The sequence below is a fragment of the Taudactylus pleione genome, unplaced genomic scaffold, assembly GCF_031769625.1.
Source record: "Taudactylus pleione unplaced genomic scaffold, aTauple2 ptg001719l, whole genome shotgun sequence".
Lineage (NCBI taxonomy): Eukaryota > Metazoa > Chordata > Amphibia > Anura > Myobatrachidae > Taudactylus > Taudactylus pleione.
Window position 1 is genome coordinate 143,063 of NW_028286116.1, and position 16,071 is coordinate 159,133.

Below are 16,071 nucleotides of genomic sequence, written 5' to 3' on the forward strand. Positions count from 1 at the left end.
ACACATTTCCCAGGTCACCCAGCAGGTGCACAGGTGTAATAATTACTCACTGACACATTTCCCAGGTCACCCAGCAGGTGCACAGGTGTAATAATTACTCACTGACACATTTCCCAGATCACCCAGCAGGTGCACAGATGTAGTCATTACTCACTGACACATTTCCCAGATCACCCAGCAGGTGCACAGGTGTAGTCATTACTCACTGACACATTTCCCAAGTCACCCAGCAGGTGCACAGGTGTACTCATTACTCACTGACACATTTCCCAGGTCACCCAGCAGGTGCACAGGTGTATTCATTACTCACTGACACATTTCCCAGGTCACCCAGCAGGTGCACAGGTGTAATCATTACTCACTAACACATTTCCCAGGTCACCCAGCAGGTGCACAGGTGTAGTCATTACTCACTGACACATTTCCCAGGTTACCCAGCAGGTACATAGGTGTAATCATTACTCACTGACACATTTCCCAGGTCACCCAGCAGGTGCACAGGTGTATTCATTACTCACTGACACATTTCCCAGGTCACCCAGCAGGTGCACAGGTGTAATCATTACTCACTGACACATTTCCCAGGTCACCCAGCAGGTGCACATGTGTACTCATTACTCACTGACACATTTCCCAGGTCACCCAGCAGGTGCACAGGTGTATTCATTACTCACTGACACATTTCCCAGATCACCCAGCAGGTGCACAGATGTAGTCATTACTCACTGACACATTTCCCAGATCACCCAGCAGGTGCACAGGTGTAGTCATTACTCACTGACACATTTCCCAGGTTACCCAGCAGGTGCACAGGTGTAGTCATTACTCACTGACACATTTCCCAGGTCACCCAGCAGGTGCACAGGTGTATTCATTACTCACTGACACATTTCCCAGGTCACCCAGCAGGTGTAATCATTACTCACTGACACATTTCCCAGGTCACCCAGCAGGTGCACAGGTGTACTCATTACTCACTGACACATTTCCCAGGTCACCCAGCAGGTGCACAGGTGTATTCATTACTCACTGACACATTTCCCAGGTCACCCAGCAGGTGCACAGGTGTAATCATTACTCACTGACACATTTCCCAGGTCACCCAGCAGGTGCACAGGGGTAGTCATTACTCACTGACACATTTCCCAGGTTACCCAGCAGGTACACAGGTGTAATCATTACTCACTGACACATTTCCCAGGTCACCCAGCAGGTGCACAGGTGTAATAATTACTCACTGACACATTTCCCAGGTCACCCAGCAGGTGCACAGGTGTAATAATTACTCACTGACACATTTCCCAGATCACCCAGCAGGTGCACAGATGTAGTCATTACTCACTGACACATTTCCCAGATCACCCAGCAGGTGCACAGGTGTAGTCATTACTCACTGACACATTTCCCAAGTCACCCAGCAGGTGCACAGGTGTACTCATTACTCACTGACACATTTCCCAGGTCACCCAGCAGGTGCACAGGTGTATTCATTACTCACTGACACATTTCCCAGGTCACCCAGCAGGTGCACAGGTGTAATCATTACTCACTAACACATTTCCCAGGTCACCCAGCAGGTGCACAGGTGTAGTCATTACTCACTGACACATTTCCCAGGTCACCCAGCAGGTGCACAGGTGTATTCATTACTCACTGACACATTTCCCAGGTCACCCAGCAGGTGTAATCATTACTCACTGACACATTTCCCAGGTCACCCAGCAGGTGCACAGGTGTACTCATTACTCACTGACACATTTCCCAGGTCACCCAGCAGGTGCACAGGTGTATTCATTACTCACTGACACATTTCCCAGGTCACCCAGCAGGTGCACAGGTGTAATCATTACTCACTGACACATTTCCCAGGTCACCCAGCAGGTGCACAGGGGTAGTCATTACTCACTGACACATTTCCCAGGTTACCCAGCAGGTACACAGGTGTAATCATTACTCACTGACACATTTCCCAGGTCACCCAGCAGGTGCACAGGTGTAATAATTACTCACTGACACATTTCCCAGGTCACCCAGCAGGTGCACAGGTGTAATAATTACTCACTGACACATTTCCCAGATCACCCAGCAGGTGCACAGATGTAGTCATTACTCACTGACACATTTCCCAGATCACCCAGCAGGTGCACAGGTGTAGTCATTACTCACTGACACATTTCCCAAGTCACCCAGCAGGTGCACAGGTGTACTCATTACTCACTGACACATTTCCCAGGTCACCCAGCAGGTGCACAGGTGTATTCATTACTCACTGACACATTTCCCAGGTCACCCAGCAGGTGCACAGGTGTAATCATTACTCACTAACACATTTCCCAGGTCACCCAGCAGGTGCACAGGTGTAGTCATTACTCACTGACACATTTCCCAGGTTACCCAGCAGGTACATAGGTGTAATCATTACTCACTGACACATTTCCCAGGTCACCCAGCAGGTGCACAGGTGTATTCATTACTCACTGACACATTTCCCAGGTCACCCAGCAGGTGCACAGGTGTAATCATTACTCACTGACACATTTCCCAGGTCACCCAGCAGGTGCACATGTGTACTCATTACTCACTGACACATTTCCCAGGTCACCCAGCAGGTGCACAGGTGTATTCATTACTCACTGACACATTTCCCAGATCACCCAGCAGGTGCACAGATGTAGTCATTACTCACTGACACATTTCCCAGATCACCCAGCAGGTGCACAGGTGTAGTCATTACTCACTGACACATTTCCCAGGTTACCCAGCAGGTGCACAGGTGTAGTCATTACTCACTGACACATTTCCCAGGTCACCCAGCAGGTGCACAGGTGTATTCATTACTCACTGACACATTTCCCAGGTCACCCAGCAGGTGTAATCATTACTCACTGACACATTTCCCAGGTCACCCAGCAGGTGCACAGGTGTACTCATTACTCACTGACACATTTCCCAGGTCACCCAGCAGGTGCACAGGTGTATTCATTACTCACTGACACATTTCCCAGGTCACCCAGCAGGTGCACAGGTGTAATCATTACTCACTGACACATTTCCCAGGTCACCCAGCAGGTGCACAGGGGTAGTCATTACTCACTGACACATTTCCCAGGTTACCCAGCAGGTACACAGGTGTAATCATTACTCACTGACACATTTCCCAGGTCACCCAGCAGGTGCACAGGTGTATTCATTACTCACTGACACATTTCCCAGGTCACCCAGCAGGTGCACAGGTGTAATCATTACTCACTGACACATTTCCCAGATCACCCAGCAGGTGCACAGATGTAGTCATTACTCACTGACACATTTCCCAGATCACCCAGCAGGTGCACAGGTGTAGTCATTACTCACTGACACATTTCCCAGATCACCCAGCAGGTGCACAGGTGTATTCATTACTCACTAACACATTTCCCTGGTCACCCAGCAGGTGCACAGGTGTAGTCATTACTCACTGACACATTTCCCAGGTTACCCAGCAGGTACATAGGTGTAATCATTACTCACTGACACACTTCCCAGGTCACCCAGCAGGTGCACAGGTGTATTCATTACTCACTGACACATTTCCCAGGTCACCCAGCAGGTGCACAGGTGTACTCATTACTCAATGACACATTTCCCAGGTCACCCTGCAGGTGCACAGGTGTACTCATTACTCACTAACACATTTCCCAGGTCACCCAGCAGGAGCACAGGTGTACTCATTACTCACTAACACATTTCCCAGGTCACCCAGCAGGTACATAGGTGTAATCATTACTCACTAACACATTTGAAAAGATCCACAGGTGGAGCTAATTATTTAACTTGCGATTCTGTGAGGAGACCTGGAAAACATGCAGTGATCTCTCTGGCACAGGGCACCGATAAATCTAGTTACGGCTCTGTCTTTGGGCGAAGGTGCCAGGGAATGGCCGTACAAGGAAGGCACCAGGAAGCCCATTGGCCATTGCTGCAAATTTGGGCAGGACGAGCAGGTAAACCTGCCCCCCTCTTCACACCTTACTAGTCTGGCTGGCCAGTGAAAAGCAGCGGGCTGGGTTCAGGATGGGGGTAGGTATCAGGGGTTAGGAGGGGCAGCCAGAGGAGTGAAAGCCCTCTTATCTCTCTTCGACATCCAGGGCATTCAGCCCAAAGACATATTACTAACAGGCTCAAGGGCACACATCTAAAGGGGCATGGCAGGAAGACCAAAGCAAATGGGCCTACAAGACGCTCCTTGTACTCCAAGCAAGAACCGGAGGGACCATGGGTTTTTATTGTGGCATGCAATACTATAAAAGCCTCGCTCAGCAACCCGGAAGTATGCAACGGGGGCTGGCACATGGAGGGCATACAGGAAGAGGACATCATAAATAGTTTGCAGAGCAATCTTTGCCCGCTACCCCCAATATGCCCCCCAGAAGAAGATACCATCAACCATTGCGGGCATTCTCATACACCAATCTGTCCTAAGGTACAGGGGCCAGCAGGACTCACCCACGAATGGCTGCAATCAAGAAGTGGCCCATTCAAAAATACAAAAGCTTTAATGACCAGAGGCACAAGAAGCGCTGATATAGGGCCCGCAATGCAGGGACGGATGGCACCAGTCCAGGGGCGAAGCCAGCAGGAGCCAACATTCCTGCCCATCCCCAATGTGAACAACTTGGCAATGCTCAGTGTGGTTATATACAGTAAGATAATGGTGGCAATGCTCAGTGTGGTTATATACAGTAAGATAATGGTGGCAATGCTCAGTGTGGTTATATACAGTTACCTAATGGTGGCAATGCTCAATGTGGTTATATACAGTAAGACAATGATAGCAATGCCCAGTGTGGTTATATACAGTTAACTAATGGTAGCAATGCTCAGTGTGGTTATATACAGTTACCTAATGGTGGCAATGCTCAGTGTGGTTATATACAATTATATAATGGTGGCAATTCTCAGTGCGGTTATATACAGTTACGTAATTGTGGCAATGCTCAGTGTGGTTATATACAGTTACCTAATGGTGGCAATGCTCAGTGTGGTTATATACAGTTACCTAATGGTGACAATGCTCAGTGTGGTTATATACAGTAAGATAATGGTAGCAATGCTCAGTGTGGTTATATACAGTAAGATAATGGTGGCAATCCTCAGTGTGGTTATATACAGTAAGATAATGGTAGCAATGCTCAGTGTGGTAATATACAGTAAGATAATGATAGCAATGCTCAGTGTGGTTATATACAGTTACCCCATGTTGGCAATGCTCAGTGTGGTTATATACAGTTACCCAATTTTGGCAATGCTTATATACAGTAAGATAATGGTAGCAATGCTCAGTGTGGTTATATACAGTTACCTAATGGTGGCAATGCTCAGTGTGGTTATATACAGTTAACTAATGGTGGCAATGCTCAGTGTGGTTATATACAGTTACCTAATGGTGGCAATGCTCAGAGTAGTTATATACAGTTAGCCAATGGTTTCAATGCTCAGTGTGGTTATATACAGTAAGATAATAATAGCAATGCTCAGTGTGGTTATATACAGTTACCCCATGTTGGCAATGCTCAGTGTGGTTATATACAGTTACCTAATGGTGGCAATCCTCAGTGTGGTTATATACAGTAAGATAATGGTGGCAATGACCAATGTAGCTATATACAATTATATAATGGTGGCAATTCTCAGTGCGGTTATATACAGTTACGTAATTGTGGCAATGCTCAGTGTGGTTATATACAGTTAACTTATGGTGGCAATGCTCAGTGTGGTTATATACAGTTACCTAATAGTGGCAATACTCAGTGTGGTTATATACAGTTACTTAATGGTGGCAATGCTCAGTGTGGTTATATATAGTTACCTTATGGTAGCAATGCTCAGCATTGTTATATACAGTTACCTATTGGAGGCAATGCTCAGTGTGGTGATATACAGTTAACTAATGGTGGCAATGCTCAGTGTGGTTATATACAGATTCCTAATGGTGGCAATGATCAGTGTGGTTATATACAGTTACCTAATGGTGGCAATGCTCAGTGTGGTTATATACAGTTACCTAATGGTGGCAATGCTCAGTGTGGTTATATACAGTTACCCAATGGTGGCAATGCTCAGTGTGGTTATATACAGTTACCCAATGGTTTCAATGCTCAGTGTGGTTATATACAGTAAGATAATGATAGCAATGCTCAGTGTGGTTATATACAGTTACCTAATGGTGGCAATGCTCAGTGTGGTTATATACAGTTAACCAATGTTGGCAATGCTTATATACAGTAAGATAATGGTAGCAATGCTCAGTGTGTTTACATACAGTTACCTAATGGTGGCAATGCTCAGTGTGGTTATATACAGTTACTTAATGGTGGCAATGCTCAGCGTGGTTATATACAGTTACCTTATGGTAGCAATGCTCAATGTGGTTATATACAGTTAACTAATGTTGGCAATGCTCAGTGTGGTTATATACAGTTAGATAATGGTGGCAATGCTCAGTGTGGTTATATACAGTAAGATAGTGGTGACAATGCTTAGTGTGGCAAAATATACAGTTACCTAATGGTGGCAATGCTCATTGTGGTTATATACAGTTACCTAATGGTGGCAATGCACAGTGTGGTTATATACAGTTAACTAATGGTGGCAATGCTCAATGTGGTTATATACAGTTAACTAATGTTGGCAATGCTCAGTGTGGTTATATACAGTTAGATAATGGTGGCAATGCTCAGTGTGGTTATATACAGTTACCTAATAGTGGCAATGCTCAGTTTGGTTATATACAGTTACCTAATGGTGGCAATGCTCAGTGTGGTTATATACAGTAAGATAATGGTAGCAATGCTCAGTGTGGTAATATACAGTAAGATAATGATAGCAATGCTCAGTGTGGTTATATACAGTTACCCCATGTTGGCAATGCTCAGTGTGGTTATATACAGTTACCCAATTTTGGCAATGCTTATATACAGTAAGATAATGGTAGCAATGCTCAGTGTGGTTATATACAGTTACCTAATGGTGGCAATGCTCAGTGTGGTTATATACAGTTAACTAATGGTGGCAATGCTCAGTGTGGTTATATACAGTAAGATAATGGTAGCAATGCTCAGTGTGGTAATATACAGTAAGATAATGATAGCAATGCTCAGTGTGGTTATATACAGTTACCCCATGTTGGCAATGCTCAGTGTGGTTATATACAGTTACCCAATTTTGGCAATGCTTATATACAGTAAGATAATGGTAGCAATGCTCAGTGTGGTTATATACAGTTACCTAATGGTGGCAATGCTCAGTGTGGTTATATACAGTTAACTAATGGTGGCAATGCTCAGTGTGGTTATATACAGTTACCTAATGGTGGCAATGCTCAGAGTAGTTATATACAGTTACCCAATGGTTTCAATGCTCAGTGTGGTTATATACAGTAAGATAATGATAGCAATGCTCAGTGTGGTTATATACAGTTACCCCATGTTGGCAATGCTCAGTGTGGTTATATACAGTTACCTAATGGTGGCAATCCTCAGTGTGGTTATATACAGTAAGATAATGGTGGCAATGACCAATGTAGCTATATACAATTATATAATGGTGGCAATTCTCAGTGCGGTTATATACAGTTACGTAATTGTGGCAATGCTCAGTGTGGTTATATACAGTTACCTATTGGTGGCAATGCTCAGTGTGGTTATATACAGTTACCTAATAGTGGCAATACTCAGTGTGGTTATATACAGTTACTTAATGGTGGCAATGCTCAGTGTGGTTATATACAGTTACCTTATGGTAGCAATGCTCAGCATTGTTATATACAGTTACCTATTGGAGGCAATGCTCAGTGTGGTGATATACAGTTAACTAATGGTGGCAATGCTCAGTGTGGTTATATACAGATTCCTAATGGTGGCAATGATCAGTGTGGTTATATACAGTTACCTAATGGTGGCAATGCTCAGTGTGGTTATATACAGTTACCTAATGGTGGCAATGCTCAGTGTGGTTATATACAGTTACGTAATGGTGGCAATGCTCAGTGTGGTTATATACAGTTACCCAATGGTTTCAATGCTCAGTGTGGTTATATACTGTAAGATAATGATAGCAATGCTCAGTGTGGTTATATACAGTTACCTAATGGTGGCAATGCTCAGTGTGGTTATATACAGTTAACCAATGTTGGCAATGCTTATATACAGTAAGATAATGGTAGCAATGCTCAGTGTGGTTACATACAGTTACCTAATGGTGGCAATGCTCAGTGTGGTTATATACAGTTACTTAATGGTGGCAATGCTCAGCGTGGTTATATACAGTTACCTTATGGTAGCAATGCTCAATGTGGTTATATACAGTTAACTAATGTTGGCAATGCTCAGTGTGGTTATATACAGTTAGATAATGGTGGCAATGCTCAGTGTGGTTATATACAGTAAGATAGTGGTGACAATGCTTAGTGTGGCAAAATATACAGTTACCTAATGGTGGCAATGCTCATTGTGGTTATATACAGTTACCTAATGGTGGCAATGCACAGTGTGGTTATATACAGTTAACTAATGGTGGCAATGCTCAATGTGGTTATATACAGTTAACTAATGTTGGCAATGCTCAGTGTGGTTATATACAGTTAGATAATGGTGGCAATGCTCAGTGTGGTTATATACAGTTACCTAATAGTGGCAATGCTCAGTTTGGTTATATACAGGTACCTAATGGTGGCAATGCTCAGTGTGGTTATATACAGTAAGATAATGGTAGCAATGCTCAGTGTGGTAATATACAGTAAGATAATGATAGCAATGCTCAGTGTGGTTATATACAGTTACCCCATGTTGGCAATGCTCAGTGTGGTTATATACAGTTACCCAATTTTGGCAATGCTTATATACAGTAAGATAATGGTAGCAATGCTCAGTGTGGTTATATACAGTTACCTAATGGTGGCAATGCTCAGTGTGGTTATATACAGTTAACTAATGGTGGCAATGCTCAGTGTGGTTATATACAGTAAGATAATGGTAGCAATGCTCAGTGTGGTAATATACAATAAGATAATGATAGCAATGCTCAGTGTGGTTATATACAGTTACCCCATGTTGGCAATGCTCAGTGTGGTTATATACAGTTACCCAATTTTGGCAATGCTTATATACAGTAAGATAATGGTAGCAATGCTCAGTGTGGTTATATACAGTTACCTAATGGTGGCAATGCTCAGTGTGGTTATATACAGTTAACTAATGGTGGCAATGCTCAGTGTGGTTATATACAGTTACCTAATGGTGGCAATGCTCAGAGTAGTTATATACAGTTACCCAATGGTTTCAATGCTCAGTGTGGTTATATACAGTAAGATAATGATAGCAATGCTCAGTGTGGTTATATACAGTTACCCCATGTTGGCAATGCTCAGTGTGGTTATATACAGTTACCTAATGGTGGCAATCCTCAGTGTGGTTATATACAGTAAGATAATGGTGGCAATGACCAATGTAGCTATATACAATTATATAATGGTGGCAATTCTCAGTGCGGTTATATACAGTTACGTAATTGTGGCAATGCTCAGTGTGGTTATATACAGTTACCTAATGGTGGCAATGCTCAGTGTGGTTATATACAGTTACCTAATAGTGGCAATACTCAGTGTGGTTATATACAGTTACTTAATGGTGGCAATGCTCAGTGTGGTTATATACAGTTACCTTATGGTAGCAATGCTCAGCATTGTTATATACAGTTACCTATTGGAGGCAATGCTCAGTGTGGTGATATACAGTTAACTAATGGGGCAATGCTCAGTGTGGTTATATACAGATTCCTAATGGTGGCAATGATCAGTGTGGTTTTATACAGTTACCTAATGGTGGCAATGCTCAGTGTGGTTATATACAGTTACCTAATGGTGGCAATGCTCAGTGTGGTTATATACAGTTACGTAATGGTGGCAATGCTCAGTGTGGTTATATACAGTTATCGAATGGTTTCAATGCTCAGTGTGGTTATATACAGTAAGATAATGATAGCAATGCTCAGTGTGGTTATATACAGTTACCTAATGGTGGCAATGCTCAGTGTGGTTATATACAGTTACCTAATGGTGGCAATGCACAGTGTGGTTATATACAGTTAACTAATGGTGGCAATGCTCAATGTGGTTATATACAGTTAACTAATGTTGGCAATGCTCAGTGTGGTTATATACAGTTAGATAATGGTGGCAATGCTCAGTGTGGTTATATACAGTTACCTAATGGTGGCAATACTCAATGTGGTTATATACACTTAAATTGTGGCAAAGCTCAATGTGGTTATATACAGTTACCTAATGGTGGCTATGCTCAATGTGGTTATATACAGTAAGATAAGGATAGCAATGCTCAGTGTGGTTATTTACAGTTACCTAACGTTGGCAATGCTCAGTGTAGTTATATACAGTTACCTAGTGACAGTAATGCTAAGTGTGGCTATATACAGTTACCTAATGGTGGCAAAGCTCAGTGTGGTTATATACAGTTACCTAACGGTGACTATGCTCAGTGTGGTTATATACAGTTACCTAATGGTGGCAATGATCAGTGTGGTTATATACAGTAAGATAATGGTGGCAATACTCAGGGTGGTTATATACAGTTACCTAATGGTGGCAATGCTCAGTTTGATTATATACAGTTAACTAATGGTTGTAATGCTCAGTGTGGTTATATGCAGTTAGATAATGGAAGCAATGCTCAGTGTGGTTATATACAGTTACCTAAAGGTGGCAATGCTCAATGTGGTTATATACAGTCATATAATGGCAGCAATGCTCAGTGTGGGTATATACAGTTACTGTACCTAGTGGTGGCAATGCTCAGTGTGGTTATACACAATTACCTAATGGTGGCAATGCTCAGTGTGGTAATATACAGTTACCTAATGGTGCTAATGCTCAGTGTGGTTATATACAGTAAGATAATGCTAACAATGCTCAGTTTGGTTATAAACAGTTACCTAATGGTGGCAATGCTCAGTGTGGTTATATACAGTTACTTAATTGTGGCAATGCTCAGTGTGGTTATATACAGATACCTAATTGTGGCAATGCTCAGTGTGGTAATATACAATTACCTAATTGTAGCAATGCTCAGTGTGATTAAATAAAGTTGCCTAATAGTGGCAATGCTCAGAGTGGTTAAACACAGTTACCTAATGGTGGCAATTCTCAGCATTGTTATATACAGTTACCTATTGGTGGGAATGCTTAGTATGGTTATATACAGTAAGATAGTGGTGGCAATGCTCAGTGTGGTTAAGTACAGTTACCTAATGGTGGCAGTGCTCAGTGTGGTTATATACAGTTACCTAATGGTTGCAATGCTCAATGTGGTTACATACAGTTACCTAATGGTGGCAATGCTCAATGTGGTTATATACACTTAAATTGTGGCAAAGCTCAATGTGGTTATATACAGTTACCTAATGGTGGCAATGCTCAGTGTGGTTATATACAGAAAGATAAGTGTAGCAATGCTCAGTGTGGTTATTTACAGTTACCTAACGTTGGCAATGCTCAGTGTAGTTATATACAGTTACCTAATGGTGGCAATGATCAGTGTGGTTATATACAGTAAGATAATGGTGGCAATACTCAGGGTGGTTATATACAGTTACCTAATTGTGGCAATGCTCAGTTTGATTATATACAGTTAACTAATGGTTGTAATGCTCAGTGTGGTTATATGCAGTTAGATAATGGTAGCAATGCTCAGTGTAGTTATATACAGTTACCTAGTGACAGTAATGCTAAGTGTGGCTATATACAGTTAACTAATGGTGGCAATGCTCAGTGTGGTAATATACAGTTACCTAATGGTGGCAATGCTCAGTGTGGTTATATTAAGTTACTTAATTGTGGCAATGCTCAGTGTGGTTATATACAGTTAACCAATGGTGGCAATGCTCAATGTGGTTTTATACAGTTACATAATGGTGGCAGTGCTCAGTGTGGTTATATACAGTTACCTAATGGTGGCAATGCTCAATGTGGTTACATACAGTTACCTAATGGTGGCAATGCTCAATGTGGTTATATACACTTAAATTGTGGCAAAGCTCAATGTGGTTATATACAGTTACCTAATGGTGGCAATGCTCAGTGTGGTTATATACAGTAAGATAAGGGTAGCAATGCTCAGTGTAGTTATATACAGTTACCTAGTGACAGTAATGCTAAGTGTGGCTATATACAGTTACCTAATGGTGGCAATGCTCAGTGTGGTTATATACAGTTACCTAACGGTGACTATGCTCAGTGTGGTTATATACAGTTACCTAATGGTGGCAATGATCAGTGTGGTTATATACAGTAAGATAATGGTAGCATTGCTCAGTGTGGTAATATACAGTTACCTAATGGTGGCAATGCTCAGTGTGGTTATATACAGATTCCTAATGGTGGCAATGATCAGTGTGGTTATATACAGTTACCTAATGGTGGCAATGCTCAGTGTGGTTATATACAGTTACCTAATGGTGGCAATGCTCAGTGTGGTTATATACAGTTACGTAATGGTGGCAATGCTCAGTGTGGTTATATACAGTTACCCAATGGTTTCAATGCTCAGTGTGGTTATATACTGTAAGATAATGATAGCAATGCTCAGTGTGGTTATATACAGTTACCTAATGGTGGCAATGCTCAGTGTGGTTATATACAGTTAACCAATGTTGGCAATGCTTATATACAGTAAGATAATGGTAGCAATGCTCAGTGTGGTTACATACAGTTACCTAATGGTGGCAATGCTCAGTGTGGTTATATACAGTTACTTAATGGTGGCAATGCTCAGCGTGGTTATATACAGTTACCTTATGGTAGCAATGCTCAATGTGGTTATATACAGTTAACTAATGTTGGCAATGCTCAGTGTGGTTATATACAGTTAGATAATGGTGGCAATGCTCAGTGTGGTTATATACAGTAAGATAGTGGTGACAATGCTTAGTGTGGCAAAATATACAGTTACCTAATGGTGGCAATGCTCATTGTGGTTATATACAGTTACCTAATGGTGGCAATGCACAGTGTGGTTATATACAGTTAACTAATGGTGGCAATGCTCAATGTGGTTATATACAGTTAACTAATGTTGGCAATGCTCAGTGTGGTTATATACAGTTAGATAATGGTGGCAATGCTCAGTGTGGTTATATACAGTTACCTAATGGTGGCAATACTCAATGTGGTTATATACACTTAAATTGTGGCAAAGCTCAATGTGGTTATATACAGTTACCTAATGGTGGCTATGCTCAATGTGGTTATATACAGTAAGATAAGGGTAGCAATGCTCAGTGTGGTTATTTACAGTTACCTAACGTTGGCAATGCTCAGTGTAGTTATATACAGTTACCTAGTGACAGTAATGCTAAGTGTGGCTATATACAGTTACCTAATGGTGGCAAAGCTCAGTGTGGTTATATACAGTTACCTAACGGTGACTATGCTCAGTGTGGTTATATACAGTTACCTAATGGTGGCAATGATCAGTGTGGTTATATACAGTAAGATAATGGTGGCAATACTCAGGGTGGTTATATACAGTTACCTAATGGTGGCAATGCTCAGTTTGATTATATACAGTTAACTAATGGTTGTAATGCTCAGTGTGGTTATATGCAGTTAGATAATGGAAGCAATGCTCAGTGTGGTTATATACAGTTACCTAAAGGTGGCAATGCTCAATGTGGTTATATACAGTCATATAATGGCAGCAATGCTCAGTGTGGGTATATACAGTTACTGTACCTAGTGGTGGCAATGCTCAGTGTGGTTATACACAATTACCTAATGGTGGCAATGCTCAGTGTGGTAATATACAGTTACCTAATGTTGCTAATGCTCAGTGTGGTTATATACAGTAAGATAATGCTAACAATGCTCAGTTTGGTTATAAACAGTTACCTAATGGTGGCAATGCTCAGTGTGGTTATATACAGTTACTTAATTGTGGCAATGCTCAGTGTGGTTATATACAGATACCTAATTGTGGCAATGCTCAGTGTGGTAATATACAATTACCTAATTGTAGCAATGCTCAGTGTGATTAAATAAAGTTGCCTAATAGTGGCAATGCTCAGAGTGGTTAAACACAGTTACCTAATGGTGGCAATTCTCAGCATTGTTATATACAGTTACCTATTGGTGGGAATGCTTAGTATGGTTATATACAGTAAGATAGTGGTGGCAATGCTCAGTGTGGTTAAGTACAGTTACCTAATGGTGGCAGTGCTCAGTGTGGTTATATACAGTTACCTAATGGTTGCAATGCTCAATGTGGTTATATACAGTTACCTAAAGGTGGCAATTTTCAGTGTGGTTATATACAGTTACCTAATGGTGGCAATGCTAAGTGTGGTTATTTACAGTGAGATAAGAGTAGCAATGCTCAGTGTGGTTATATACAGTTACCTAATGGTGGCAATGCTCAGTGTGGTTATATACAGGAAGATAATGGTAGCATTGCTCAGTGTGGTTATATACAGTTACCTAATGGTGGCAATGCTCAGTGTTGTTATAAACACTTACCTAATGTTGGCAATGCTCAGTGTGGTTATATACAGTAAGTTAATGGTGGCAATGCTCAGTGTGGTTATATACAGTAAGATAATTGTAGCAATGCACAGTGTGGTTATATAGAGTAAGATAAATTTGGCAATGCTCAGTGTGGTTAAATACAGTTACCTAATGGTGGCAATGCTCAGTGTGGCTATATACAGTTAACTAATGTTGGCAATGCTCAGTGTGGATATATACAGTTATATAATGTTGGCAATGCTCAGTGTGGATATATACAGTTATATAATGGTGGCAATGCTCAGTGTGGTTATATACATTTACCTAATGTTGGCAATGCTCTTATATACCGTAGTGCTACCTAATGTTGGCAATGCTCAGTGTCGTTATATACAGTAAGATAATGGTGGCAATGCTCTGTGTGGTTGTATACAGTTACCTAATGGTGGGCAGCAGTGCAGGAGTGTCGGCAGCGGTGGTGTCGGCAGTGGGGGGTGCTGCCAGTGGGGATGCCGGCGGTGTCAGAAGCGGGGGATGCCGGCGGTGTCAGACACTGGGGGATGGCGTGCGCCATCATTTTTTCTTCCTTTGTAATGTTTTCACTGGGCTTAACGCTGTTTGGCTGAGAGCCGTGACAGACGGCACTCTCAGCCAATCAGCATTAAGCCCGTTCAAAACAAAACCTCGCAACTCGACAGAGGGGTCGCGAGGTTTTGCCTCAGGTCAGTGATATGGGTCAGGCAGGGAGATCCGAGTTGCGCTCGGATCGCCGCGGATCCCTGAAATTCGGGAGGGTCTAATTCTCAGAGAACCAGACCCGCTCATCTCTAATATATACAGTTACCTAATGGTAGCAATGCTCAGTGTGATTATATACAGTTACCTAAAGGTGGCAATGCACAGTGTGATTATATACAGTTACCTAAAGGTGGCAATGCACAGTGTGACTATATACAGTTACCTAATGGTGGCAATGCTCAGTGTGATTATATACAGTTACCTAAAGGTGGCAATGCACAGTGTGACTATATACAGTTACCTAATAGTGGCAATGCTCAGTGTGGTTATATACAGTTACCTAATGGTGGCATTGCTCAGTGTGGTTATATACAGTTACCTAGTGGTGGCATTGCTCAGTGTGGTTATATACAGTTACCTAATGGTGGCATTGCTCAGTGTGGTTATATACAGTAAGATAATGGTAGCAATGCTCAAAGTGGTTATATACAGTTACCTAATGGTGGCAATGATCAGTGTTTTTATATACAGTTACCTGATGGTGGAAATGCTCAGTGTGGTTATATACAGTTACCTAATGGTGGCAATGCTCAGTGTGGTTATATACAGTTACCTAATGGTGGCAATGCTCAGTGTGGTTATATACAGTTACCTAATGGTGGCAATGCTCAGTGTGGTTATATACAGTTACCTAATGGTGGCAATGCTCAGTGTGGTTATATACAGTTACCTAATGGTGGCAATGCTCAGTGTGGTTATATACAGTTACCTAATGGTGGCAA